Source organism: Biomphalaria glabrata, chromosome 1, assembly GCF_947242115.1.
Source record: "Biomphalaria glabrata chromosome 1, xgBioGlab47.1, whole genome shotgun sequence".
Classification (NCBI taxonomy): Eukaryota; Metazoa; Mollusca; class Gastropoda; family Planorbidae; genus Biomphalaria; species Biomphalaria glabrata.
In genome coordinates, this window is record NC_074711.1 from 88,283,403 (window position 1) to 88,297,821 (window position 14,419).

The 14,419-nt window shown below is 38.4% G+C and overlaps 1 protein-coding gene across 3 annotated transcripts in view; it reads right to left on the minus strand.

Annotated features, from left to right (window-relative positions):
* Positions 1-14,419, minus strand: part of LOC106065014 (uncharacterized) — a 118,715-nt gene that overhangs the window by 16,575 nt on the left and 87,721 nt on the right. The gene's annotated exons all lie outside the window — the stretch shown is intronic.

Consider the following 14,419-nt stretch of genomic DNA (forward strand, 5'->3'; position numbering starts at 1 on the left):
GTGACACATTAATTGTGAGTATGAGTGTGTTTTTGAAAATAAATAAGGTATATAAGAAAACGAATAATACACAAAAAGACGATTTATAATAAATCATTAAAAGAGAAATAAATATTTTTAAAAAAATATGTATTAAGAAAAGAGATTTTTAAAATAATTTTTTACTATGAGATTATATTTAACAAAAACAAAACACACAGAACAGAAGAGATTATCTGTTTATGTATGTTAAAAAAAAACACAAGAAATTATCTCCCCTTAGATGTTTTAACAGCACAGTCATTCATTAGCATGTTTGACATGAGTGCATCAAATGAAAGAACAACTTCACCAGGGAAGATGTGCTCACAAACTGTCTGCTAAATGAACGTGCTTATCCCTGATGTCATCTGACAAGATAGAGCATCGGCTTAGAAAACTGGAGAGCGGGAGAAAAGGGGAGGGAATGAGCAGAAGATTACCATCTTACGATACAGGCGCCCTATCCATGACGCCACGCTGTAAAAATCTGGGATCCGTCTTTCGTTCAAACAGTACCCCCCGTTACTCACACACTTTCTATTTAGCTGTATGTGTAAAGTTACTGAAAGGCAGGGGTCCTCAACCTGTGTGTCGCGACCCCCCATGTGGGTCGATTGACCATTCGCCAGGGGTCGCCTAAGAACATCGAAAATATGGATTGTTATTGTCTATTCTTCTATTGCTGTATGTGTGGGTCGCGGCAGAGTGGGGGATGGTAAAAAGGGGTCGCCGAACTTAAAAGGTTGAGAACCGCTGCTAGTGTAAGGTAAACAGCTGTTCAGCGTTTGATATAACCAACGCACAATGGTCTGCAGTATGTTGTGTGTCAGCCTGTCTCTGGGTGAGCGCTTTTCCACGACCACTTGTAATTACAGGTGAGCTAATGATGCAGGAACTCAAGAGATCAGGACGCAGGGAGAAGGGGTAACGGGTGGATGAGTTCTGAATCAGGGCCGTTTAAAGTTAATAGCATCGGGGCTCCGTCTGGACCCGAGACGCCACGTGAAATCAATAATCAAACGAGCAAACGGAGAGAGTAAAACAAAACATTTAATGATCGGTGTTGGTGATTGGATTCCTTCTGTCCGCTGATTGTGCACATTTTTCGGACTTTTACCAACGATGAACTGATGGGGATAGAAATAAAAGTTGGCCGCTTATCTGGGAAATTGAACTCTCTAAACTGAAGTTTAAAAAAAACAAAACAACAACAACAGTCGATTGCCATACATTTTGGTGGGTGATGGGAATTGAAAAAAAAAGATTGGGGGGGGGGGGTACTGAGGAAATAAATGTCAAGGAGAAGAGTGAATGACTTGGGACTGTATAGGTCAGACCAATGACTGGTTCGCTCCTCCCCCCCCCCCCCTTTCAGGGTTAGAGATCCACTGGGATGGGGGGCGTGATGGCTGAGGGGTAAAGTGCTTGGTTTCCGAATCGAGGAGTTTCTCCATGAAGACTAGGATTTTGAATTCAGAGATTTTTTAGGACGCCACCCAAATTAGAGACAGAATTAGTACAGCGATTGGAACCCACGACGACGTGCTAACTACTGTAAAAAAAAAAAACAAAACAACATCGCTAAATGAAACTCTATGGTTGTATTACAAGGTAATCAGGGCTCGCTAAGACCTTCCTTCGGGGAATAATACCAGAAAAAAGAAGAAGAGGCAGACAGAAAGCGAACTGAAGCCAACATAAGAGAATGGACTATTACTATTACATCTTCTTTTTTTTATAATTTGTCTTTCTTTCTCTCTTCTTTCCCTCTTTCCATCTCACTTTACTTTCTCTTAATTCTCTTTCTTTTATATATCTTTCTCTCTTCTTCCGTTTTCTTCTTTCTTCTATCGTTCTCTCTGTCTTTGTCCTTTCTCCTCTTTATTTTTCTTTTTCTCTCCATTCTCTCTTTCTCCTCTTTATTCTAATTTTCGTTCATTTTTCTCTTTCTTCTTTTCTCTTTATCTCCTTTTTCTTCTTCTCTCTCTCTCTCTCTCTCTCGTGTCTCTTTCTTCTTTTTATCATTTCTCCTCTTTATTCTCTCTCTCTCATTTCTCTCCCCCGTCTCTCTCTATCGCTTGTTTCTGCTTGCCCAACTCACCCCCCCCCCCAACCCAGACTTGCGCCATACCTCGCGTACCATATTCATCACTGGCCAGGTGCGTGACCATTCATCATATCAAAACAGCGAGAACACTTTGTTACAAGAGACATATTCTCTTCAAGACCTACACCGAGGACGACGCCCCCCCCCCCCTCTCTCCGCCCTGCTAACACGGGCCGCACCACTTCGATACATGAAAGAGGATACTCATATTCTGCATAGACAACTTACCCCCCCCCCCCCAAATCCCCGTACACACACAGAAACACACACACACACACAATTCAGGGGCTATAACTTTTTCTCTTCCCCCCTTTTTTAAGAGACATTTTACTTCGGAGGTGGCCAGCTCTCTTTCTTTACAGCCACTAATCACGTGACTCGACTGTGACAAACTGATCTGATAGATTGTGACATATTTTGACGCTGGTGCACACTAGATTTAGGGGCCTTTACTGGGGTCACCAAGTACCGTGGTTTCACGTGAAGCCAAGAGAAAAAATAGAAAGCGGGGAGTTAACTCACTATTTAAGCTCGTTCAGTACATTAACAGCTTTTCTCAAAACGGATGGCTGCCTGGTCGTGCGGTTTGCGCGCTGGACCGTCGTTTGGATTTATCGATGGTCCCGGGATCAAACCCTGCCCGCTCCCATCCCCCGTCGTCCTGCGGGAGGTTTGGACTAGGAAGTAAGCTACCTTCAACTCTGAAGGAACATCCGAAACATGTCCAACATTTTACAAAACAAGTCATCAATTGCGATTATCAAAGTTTCTCCAGAACCTAGAGACGCAGTTTAAAAACATTTCACGACAATGTGTTAATATCCATTACTGTCCAGCACAGGTTATTGCCTGCACAGATATCGTGGCCAATTCTTATTACAGCGATATGAATGACGTAATGCAAACAAGTCGCATACAAGGGTTAAGAAAACAGTAACTCGTGTATATGTTGTATAAATAATCAGTCACCGGTATTCTACTCGACACTATCGTACCATTAAGGTACAATAATAGCAATAAATATATAAATATACACCAACTGAGAAAATAGAGCAAAATATAAAAGCTAGTCAATAAAAAAAAATGAACACAACAGAGTACAGTGAAACAGGGACCAAAATACTGAAACATAAAGTTATAAAGGATTCCCTGAATTGTGATTATAATTAGGAAGGGCAAGACATTTTGATTTATTCAAAACAATCAAGAACTTATTTAAACTTACAGAGAATATGTATCCACGATATGGGATTTCTTATTACATAACTGTATGTGTATATGCTAGCCGTCGTTTCCTACGTTGACGCAAATTAGAGCGGAGAGGTTTATAAACAATGAATTTGTAATAAAATAAGTCGAAGGCTTCGTGAATATTTTTTTTTATTTCAATACAACACGGCGTCATGGAAGTGAAAGGAGAAATGAAGTAGTAGACTCGGTCAAAGGTAAACAACAATAGATCTCAGCACAATAAGAGAGAGAGAGAGGGGGGGGGGGAGAGAGAGAAAGAGAGAGAGGGAGAGAAAGAGAGGGTGGTAAAGAAAGAGAGAGAGAGTGGTGAAGAAAAAGAGAAGGATAGAAAAGGGAAGAGGAAGAAAGATGTAGAGAAAGAGGGGAGAGAGAGAGAGAGAGAGAGAGAGAAAGAGAGAGAGAAAGAGAGAGAGAGAGAAAGAGAGAGATATATAAAAGCGGAGAAAAAAATGGAGAGAGGAAATGCGAGAATGAACCAGAAAAAAGTGATAGAGAAGGAGATATAAAGAGAGAGACAAAAAAAAAAGAAAGAAAGAGAGAAAAAGAGACAGAGACAGAAAAGGAAAACAAAAGGGGAAGAAAGAGTGAGAAAGCTCGAGAGAGAGAGAAAGAGAGAGAGAAAGAGAGAGAGATGAAATAAAAAGGTAAAATGAAGGTATGGTAAGTATTAAATCTATTTGCACATAAAGTCCAAAATGTTTTAATAGTCTGATTGACTCGTTTTCTGCGATTTCATTGGCTATTCACAAATCGACCTTCCCAGAGTGCACTTACGTTTCTGTTTTGAAGTCTCGACAATTTATTCTGAACCTCCCCCCACCCACCCCCTCCATCTTGCTTTTTATCTTCGATTCCTTTTAAGTTTTTCCCCCCATTGATTTCTTGTGTAAATAAAGAAGGCACTGATGTTTATTGTAGTTTTAAGTGAAAAGTGAGGTTTTTCCTTTTTTTTTGCAAGGACATACTAAGGTCACAAAAACTCCAACTTCCGGTCTACGAGAAAACTTTTTTTTTAATGAATAGAAAGCGTAGACCTATATAAATACATTATACCAAATCTGAGAAACGGAACCAAATTCGTATCCGATAATGATCAGATCATAGACCTTAAGACCTATATATATATATATATATATTGTTATGTACGTAACTCTTTTTCAAGTTGTAAGGGAAATCGCCCCGAATCTAGGAGAATCGATATTTTCTATCTTTGAAAAGTAATGATCTTTAGTTTTCAAAGTTTAGAAATAATGCAAATACCATTTTGTGTATTTTAAATAGAATGGGCTATTAATCACAGAACTATATATTCACGCTAATATATGAAATAAAGCCATTTCATGCTATTTTCCATAGGCATAAGGTTTCGAAAATCCTAGATCGAAATAATTCAAGTCTGTGGATTTTAATCATCTTATGTAGCCTACATTTAAATTGATTGATTACCTAGATCTTTTTAGATTATGTATCTAAAAACTGCAATATAATAACTATGAGACGAGAGTGATTTTATTTTCGATATTCAATTACTAGATATGTAATAGACATTTCCATGTCCAGTTAAGTCCAGTCTAGGTATAATATGTGTCTGTGAAGGAAAATGGATAAATCTATTCGTCCAAGTCAGCTGTTGATACTGACGTTTAAAAACAAACTATAACGCGCTTTCATTTTGTTTGATTTAACTGATATCTTTTCCCACGCTTGTTTGTCTATGCAAAGTTGTGTCTTCCTTAAAGAGATCTTCTGTTCCCTCTTTACAAAGTTTATATCAACTCCTTCTGTCGTCTGGAGCTATTGTTGTACACCTCCCACCCTTTCTCAGATCTAGTTGAAGCTCAATTATTCACCGAATCAATAAAAAAATTAGACAATTAATTAACTACTGATAATAAATTATTTTGTTTGAAACTGAAAAAGGGAAATAGATCCGACAGTATTGAGACATTTTTTTTTTGTATTTTGCTTGTTTCCCACCTCGTCACAAATTTAATAGTAGGTTAATCCCCTTTGATCCTGCCGTGTTCTATGACTATCTATATCGTTGCCAATTAGTCTGTCAAAATAGTCTGGCTCCAGTTTGTTGGTCTGACATGTTCTTGCTGTTGTAACCTTTCCTCGTATTTACTAACACGTCAAATGAAATGGGTTCTCTACACGGTACATTTGTGGCTCTACTGAACAAATAGATCTACTCGCAAAACAAAAACAGATTTCGACGACAATCATCCACTGTGTCAGTGATTCCCAAAGTGGGATACGCGTACCCCCCAGGGGTACGAGAAGACTTTGGAGGGGGTACGCGTTGCACCTCATGTTGATTGATTTAAATACCCATTTATTATGTTCTGTTAATAAATTTAAAGTATGGGGGGGGGGGATCGAGGAGTACTCTATATGACACAAATTATAAAAGGGGTACACACAGGTCAAACGTTTGGGAAACACTGCACTAAGATATACGGTGAGAGACTTAACGTCTGGCTCAAGGAGATCCGCCCCACACAGGCGCTGAACATGTTGTGAAAAGGAAGTGACGTCATGTGAAATGTAACAAAATAATTTCATAAGGAATATTTATAGTCATGTTTGCTACATCCCTCTTAGCAGACGGGGAAAATATTTTCTCTTCTCCCCCCCCCCCCACCTCTTCCCCTATACTGAATCTAACTTGCCCCTCTATCTTCTGTTTAGGCAATGCCTGCGACTCCCTTACAACGTGTATTGCCAACAACGCTGGATCCCTGAATGGAACTTAGAAAATATATTACGAGGCAGACGCGAGACTCCCCGGTGGCGTCCACTCGGGGTAGATGGTTACTTCCGTTGTGTTTGTCCTCTTTTGAGTTGGCGTATACCAGAGATACAACAAGGGGGGGGGGGGTAGAATGTGATGTCGACTGTGCTGGTTACTTGTGCACGTCATCGGAATGTTTTCCCGCTCAGACTTTTTTGTTTCGTGGTGAGTCCCACAATGCAATGGGAATGCTGTATGGGCCCATCGGAATGCTTTTGTTGACCTTATGACCTTTTACAGCGTTAACGCCCCAGCACGCGCAGGATGGCGGACCAAACGCGGGTGAGAGCCCTTTCTTCTTTGGTAATTTAAAACCTAACGATTAATGAACATTTCTCGTCCGCCCTTGCGATGCCAACCTTTATCAATCCATTCTCTCCATTTCTCCCTGACAAAACCTATTGCAACCTTTCAACAAGCGAATCCAGCACCTCCCCTTATCTACGAGCTACTCGCTTGGGTGCACGAGCTATTCATCCTTTGCGTCACGCGCTGTTCTGGAAACAATGTCAAGTAATGGAAAAAAAATAATCTAGGCAAGTTACACTCGCGTTGAAGTCTACGAGTTCTCTCCCCTACTGATTTATGCCTTCAATTCAAAAAGATAAGATAAGAGAACCTTTTCAATATCTCTCTCCATTGTCCGATCAACGCTAGATTTTTAAATAAATTATGGAGAATATAAAACATACTATTATTGCTTACCACTAATTCTATATATTTTTTAAAAGTATATCAACCCCATACTAGATCTTTATTAGAAAAATAGAACAGATATATATATACGAAAACTCTTCTGAGCCAAATAAAAAAGCACACAACGTTTAGGTCACAAGGCCTTCACGCTCGACTAACAACAGGATAAAAACTACAATGAACACAAAATAGATTACATTTGACGTATCGGTCCGGTATTGTCGTGGGCATATGAAGTCAGAAAAGAAATTAGATTTATAGTAAAATTAATTCAATTCATCCCATTTTTTAATATTAAGATTTACTGTCGAAAAATAGAAATATATTTATAATAAATGTTTACTGGTATTTATGCGAAATACTGTGTAGTGTTGACTAATTACAGTGCAGATTTAGCATTTGAAATTAGATTTATGCCCCCCCCCCCCCCCCCAAGTAGTGAGCTTTTCAACAAACCAGTAATAGTTGCTCCGGTTGTCTGGCATCATCGGTACGCCGTTGTCCTAGCACCCCGCCCCTCGGATTCGCCCTTGACTCATCACAGATAGTGTGCTTGTGAAAGTCCTTCAATATGGAAACAGAGGTGGGTCAATCAACAACCAAACTTTGTTGACAGTTTGCCAATAAGTTTAATGTTACACTGCAAGAAGGCAGAGTTCGTTTGCCAAGTTATTGGAGGTCCGTCAGAAACTCGTGCAACTACTTGGTCTTCTCGTCTCCCAATACATTGCCTGTAAAAATCTACCCAGATAAACCCAGACAGCTCGAATATCTCCACGGAGCACAATCAGAAAGTGAAACAACTCGATACATCTAGAGATGAATTGACTCCCCTTGCCAGTCTGACAGAACCAAACGTACCCCAACAGACGTAACAAAACCAGGCGCCAAAACTTCTGCTCATTATTCAACACATCAGTAAAGTTCTGAACACAAAAATGTCTGTGATGCTGTTTTTTTCCTTAAACCCAAGCAGCAGTATATTATTTTCACGCTTTGGTTCCGATTCAAGCAGCTGTCGTCTGCAAGCTTGTTTTGAAGCGATTGTTCTTATATTTCTTCTAGTGATTTATGCATGAGACTTTTAGACAAAAAATCAAGCAGATTTTAAAAAAAATACCGATTTGAAAAAACAAAGAGTATCTAAAGGGGTAATGTCTACATTTACAGCCACATTATTTCAAAACTGTATGATTTATTTCCCCTTTTCGATACCAAACAAAATAATTGATTATCAATAATTAATTAATTAATTAATTGATTTTTTTTTTATAAAATTGATTCGTGTTTTGATAAGTACACTGAGTAATTGTGTTAAGTTTAACTTGATCTGAGAATTGTTTTTCCGGACGAGTAACGTGTGCAAACTGTAAGCACAAGACGACTGAGATGAGCTTTGTATCAAACAAAAAAAAAAAATGTGATTAGTTGGCTGGTATTACAATGCATCTCAAACGGCTGTGAATGTCATTTTTTTTTCTCTGCAGTTTTAACGGTTAGCCTAATTTAAATATTTCTCGTAAAACTTAGCAGAATAGTCTGTTAATGTACAGCTGGGGATCTGACCTGGACAAACAGGTAGAAACAGAAGTGATCTTAGTGCTCGTCGTTCCATTTTTATAAATAAATTTATTTATTTGAACAACCCGGAAATTAATTTACCTAACCGAAATAATTTATTACTTCCCTTTGGAAGTCTTAAAACTGAACAAATATTTAATTAATATTAGCTTCTTTGATTGCAGACGATCGAAGTGTCGGTTTAAAATACACAACAAACAATTCAGATGTGAATAATGAATAATTGACCAGTAGAAAGATGAGAGTAAATAATCTTTTGCTTAATAATTTCATCATATTGAAATATAAATCTACTAAGAATTTAATGAGACTAGGGGAGCTCATTTTTGAAGGAGTTAAACAGAACCTGCAGACTACAGCGACCAAGGTCGAATGCTTCACATCGTGGCAGACTATTGACATAAACTCCAGTACTGGTGCAAGGTAACCTTTTATGTTTTAAAAGTGAAGTCTAAATACAGTAACATTTGGACACTCGCTAACACTAGGCTACATCAGCGTCTCTTTATTCTCTCTCTCTCTTTCTTTCTCTCTCTCTAACTCTTCATACTCTCTCTATCTTTATTCTCTCTCTCTAACTCGTTATACTCTCTCTATCTTTATTCTCTCTCTCTAACTCTTTATACTCTCTCTCTTTATTTTTTTTCTCTCTATCTTTATTCTCTCTCTATCTTTATTCTCTCTCTAACTCTTTATACTCTCTCTATCTTTATTCTCTCTAACTCTTTATACTCTCTCTATCTTTATTCTCTCTAACTCTTTATACTCTCTCTATCTTTATTCTCTCTCTAACTCTTTATACTCTCTCTATCTTTATTCTCTCTAACTCTTTATACTCTCTCTATCTTTATTCTCTCTCTCTAACTCTTTATACTCTCTCTAACTCTTTATACTCTCTATCTTTATCCTCTCTCTTTTTATTTAGTTTTTCTCTCTCTTTCTTTTATTTTCGCTTTCTTTTAAAATTATTTCTCTCACTCTTTATTCTCTGTCTCTTTCTTTCCCTCACTGTGTCCACACACAGGCACTCCAATACTAAATTTGCACAACTTTCAATACCAAGGCATATAACAAGACTATGGCACTCTTTATTTTATTCTGTACATGGACATTTTTTAGTTCAGGTCGACGATATTAAGTCTTCTTAAGTCACTATCTGTCCCGAAACTCTTAACCTTCACGTTATATTGAGCTATATATAAAATCCATAACAATTAAATGTAAGTACATTTTGAGCACATTTTCTGGAGTTTAGACATACTAGTTTTACAGATGCATCAGACACGAACACAGACACGAACACAGACACACATTAAGTACCGGCAGGTGGCTGAGTGGTAGGGCGCTTGGCTTCCAAAGCGCGGGTCTCGGGTTCAAATCCGGGTGAAGACGGGGATTTGAATTTCGGGATCTTTTGGCACCTCTGGGTCATTCTAGCTCTAATGGGTACCTGACATAAGTTGTGAAAAAGTAAAGGCGGTTGGTCATTGTGCTGGCCACATGACACCCTCGTTAACCGTGGACCACAGAAACAGATGACCTTTATCCATCCTCTGCCCTATAGATCGTAACGTCTGAAAGGGGAACTTTACTTTTATGTTCTACATGTCTTTCAATAGTAAAAATTAAAAATAAAAATTCTTACAATCATTTCTTACAATCATTTCTTACAATCATTTCTTACAATCATTTCTTACAATCATTTGCATTTCATTTTGATGTTTTGTATTTTAAAGTCTGAGATGGCCATGCGTCAATGAGTATTGTTGTAACCCTATTCTCGAAGCAATAGGGTTAACTGTGTGTGATCAGCTGACATATGTGACACAGGCCAGTAATACAGTTTAGTGTGCTATACCGAAGGGCAAGGGACAGTACTGGCATGAACATTGCACGTGAATAGGACCCGGGTTATGGTCATCTGATCATTAGCCTGCGTGGACCAGAGATACAGTGTGTGTAAGGCAGTGCAGTTCAAGACAGGACAGCGAGTAGACCGGGACTGTTAGTCTGCCATGAAGTCGGTCCTGGTGGAGTCCTGAAGTGAATGTACGAGTCCAGGAAGAGATAGAGACAGTAGAGTTTATTAGTTTAGTACGGTGATGTACACTATAGCATTTTTAGTGTTGATGTATTGCCAATTGTGTCATATTGGCTGTTTTAATTGACCATTATTAAAGCACCAGATTATTTGGAGCCTGGTCAAGTTCTTGATGTGTTAGATGTGCTGTGTTGTGTTTAGCTGTGTTTACAGCAGGTCTGATTAGGAGAGATCGTAACATTATTATAATATATATGTTGCTTTCTGTAAGAATATAAACACAATTGTATTAAATCCTATGATATCTATATATTATTTATATTTAAAAAAAAAAAAAAAAAAAAAAATATTATTTATAAAAATTTGTAGAAATATTTAGTCTACAAGTCAATGCATAAATTTAAGGCGCCTCTAAGCAGAGTGCTGAAACCTGGCAACTATTTAGAAACAGATCATTCTGACCTTATATTTATAATCATAAAGTGAACAACGTAAGCCAACGTAAACCAAAAGACTTTGTTTTTGTTTTTAAAAAAAGTAAAATTATATGGCAGACCAACAGCTGTTTCTTGAAATGAAAATCTGGCACAAAGTATTAAAGGACAACTGTTCGTTGTTTACCTGTGATCATTTGCCAGATTGAGCTATACAAATATTAGATTTTTTTCCTAAATTTCGTTTCGTATTTTAAAAACGTTTTCGTGAGAATGCAAATAAATAAATCACAAGAAAAGTATTAGAACACTAGCCTGTGTGTGTGTGTGTGTGTGTTTACGTGCGTTTCTGTGGTGTCGGTGAGAAGAGGTTAGCGATTGATTGTGAATGATGCAACATAGATGTCATTGTCGTCATTTTGGTGATAGGACAGACGACTCCAGAACGTGAGACTGAAAGGTTGTGTTATTGTATTGAGATTTTGTACATTTCTTTTATCTCATATTAGCATGATTTTGTTTATATAATAAGGGAGTTATTTTTAGTATTATTGTTAACAAAGAAGTTATTTCAAGCGGTTCAGTTGTCAATCAGTCGTCTGGTGCTACAAGTCAACGACCGTTACTAACAGACGGAACTCTGTGGTTGCTAGTGCTTTAATCCTTTATTGTTCGCTGCAGCCTGAAACAGAAGGTTCTGGGCCGTTTTCAGTAGAAACAAACTGTAACAGAACTTTTAAAAAGTTAGGGAAGAAAAAGGGGAGTTAAGTTTTGGGGAAGTCAAACCTTCAAATACCGATTTACAACATCTGGTAGGTATTTACACAAGTCATGAGAGTTTGGGGAAAACACGAGGGAGAGACAGAGAGAGAAAGAAAGACAGAGGCGGAGAGACAGCAACAGAGAACATAAAAGGGCCGCCCCTGATCTACAATGGACGGATGCTTATTGTAACCTTTTCCGTCCGCTTGTTCTGCGTCGAGCTCGTAAAGGTGAATGAAATCTGTAGGGAACATCATCGTTTGGAAGCGAGGGAACCGATATCTGGGATAGAGGGCGGAAACATGGCCAGGGATAAACCAAATTGGAAGGGGAAAGGGGGGGGGCAATACTGGAGGAGGATGAAGGCGGAAAATAAAAGGAGGAAACACAGAAGCAGGTGGGGGGGGGAGTCAAAGGTGTAACGGGGAACAAATGAAAGGAGGGGCGGGGGGGGTACGTGGGAGAATGTCTAGGGTGTAACGGCGGGGGGAAGGGGGGGGGGAGTGTATTGGAGATAGGGACGGAGATGATTTAAAACAGATACACCTGCGATCAATGAGTAAGCTTCAAGACTCTTCTTCAACGTTCAATCTATGCGAGATTTGCAATAGTGTCCTTCTAACAAGTCATAGTTTTTTTTTTAACCTTTTACCTGTCCCTTAGTCTGTCGGACCATTGGGGCATCATGCAAGACTCCTCGACCGATTTCTTTCTGTCTTTTGCCTTAGTTAGAACCTCTTTCAATGACAGGCCCGTCCATTCTTTTATGTTTTCGCTCCCATAGCTTTCTCTGTCTGCCACTTCTTCTTTTTCCTGGTACGGTTCCTTGAAGGAAGGTCTTTGCTAGCCCCGAAGATCTTATAAGGCCATAGATTTTAAGCTTGTTTTTTTTTTTTTTTTTTACGATAGTAAGCAGGTCATTATGGGGTCCAATCGCTGTGGTGATTGGACTAGTTATATTAGTCTATAAATAAATTCGTCATTTAGTCTATTCTCCTTTTTATCTAACTAAATATGTAAGTACAATCTCATTGGGTATCGAACATGCTACTTTGTTATAACTCTTTCAGTACTTGGTGTTACGTATCGATACTGTGTATTTTAGTCGTTTTATATTTCTCCGGCAATCGATTCTGTTTGAGCCATTCAATATACTGAAAGGAAAAATTACTAACTGTATGCACAACACAATCATAAATATAACATCATCAAAATTGGCATTAGAAAACCGGAAATCATCACACCCGGTACATCTAACGAATCAGAATATTTACACTGTAAAGGTCAAAGAAGATGGCCACCCATACCATTACATAAATTTTTGTCAGCTACATCTATGTTTAAATATGAAAATGTATGGTCATTCTCAGCATCATATGGCTAGCATAATGGATTAATCGGTATTGGACCAACCTCGCCATTGATATGAAATGAATGGGGGGCGGGGGCGAATCAATTATAAGTGAGCTATTTTTATCTCAGTCAGTCAAACTGATGACCTTAACATCATCTGCCCTAGAGACCCTATGACCTAAAAAAGGGAACTTATTTTTACATCACACCATAGCTGTAAGAAGATGGTCCCTCTATCTTTATGTTTACTTATGACATATAGAATATAGATAGAATTAGAATGCTGCTAAACATTCTACACATTTCTATAATGTAGGTAAAATTAAGATTAAAGAATCCGTGGCATTCCACTTGACTAACAGGAATAAAGATACAATAGGATCTAGACCTTTCATGTTTTTATCTTCTCTTTTGAAGGAACCTCTGACATTATAAAATTAGATCTAGATAAAATAGATCTAGATTTTATTTTTAATCTATTAGATGAACATTTCTTTATCAACACAATTTCAACACTGACCTAGATTTATAATGACGTGAGTGTCAAATTAAGATTTCTATTAATTCTAGCCTCAATGACAGCTCGGACAGATCGGCCCAGAAAACTTCATTCAATTACTTGGAGCCGCCGCTGAATCTGGCAACGCTGCTGGTGGAGCCAGGAGACAGTCAAGATAATTAATTACTATAACAACAAAGGGGGGCAGGGTCTTCTCAGGACCGGTCTCAGGCATAGGCAAGCTAGGCAGCCGCCTTGGAACTCCCGATTTGTGGGGTGCTTCGCACAGGACTTAAAACATTGCAAAACTTGTATCAAATCTCAAATATAGTAGAACACTAGGGCTTTTAGTCTCTACTAAGACTCAAGGTTTATTAAGCAACATCGCTTTTTTTTTTCACTAGCACAATTTTCAGTTAAACACAAACACGCACTCAGAGCTGGTTGCAGTGGCGTGGCAAGGTACTGTACTCGTGGTTTAAGAAAATGTTGTTCCCTCCCTCTACAGAGAAACTAGAAAGTTGGGAGCGTGACAGAGCAAATTGAGTCATCACATATGTATCAGTGCATTTACAAAAAGACATTCTAATGTATGTTCTACCCAGGGCCCCCTTTGATAATTAAAGGCCCCAGGCGAAGTGAATTAGGTGGCCCCAAACGAAATTAAAAAAAAAAATAAACAGTGGGGAAAAAATATGCAATTTACTAAAAACCTAGTATACTACAGCAATAACATTGTAGACAAGTTGAGCAATTTCTGCTAAAAAGAGGGGATTGTATGAAAATAATAATGATAATAATTATACCGAGCCCTATGCCGTCCGGCCCTGTTCCAGCTTTAAAAAAAAGTTAAGGTTTCTGTTAACTGACAGTATCG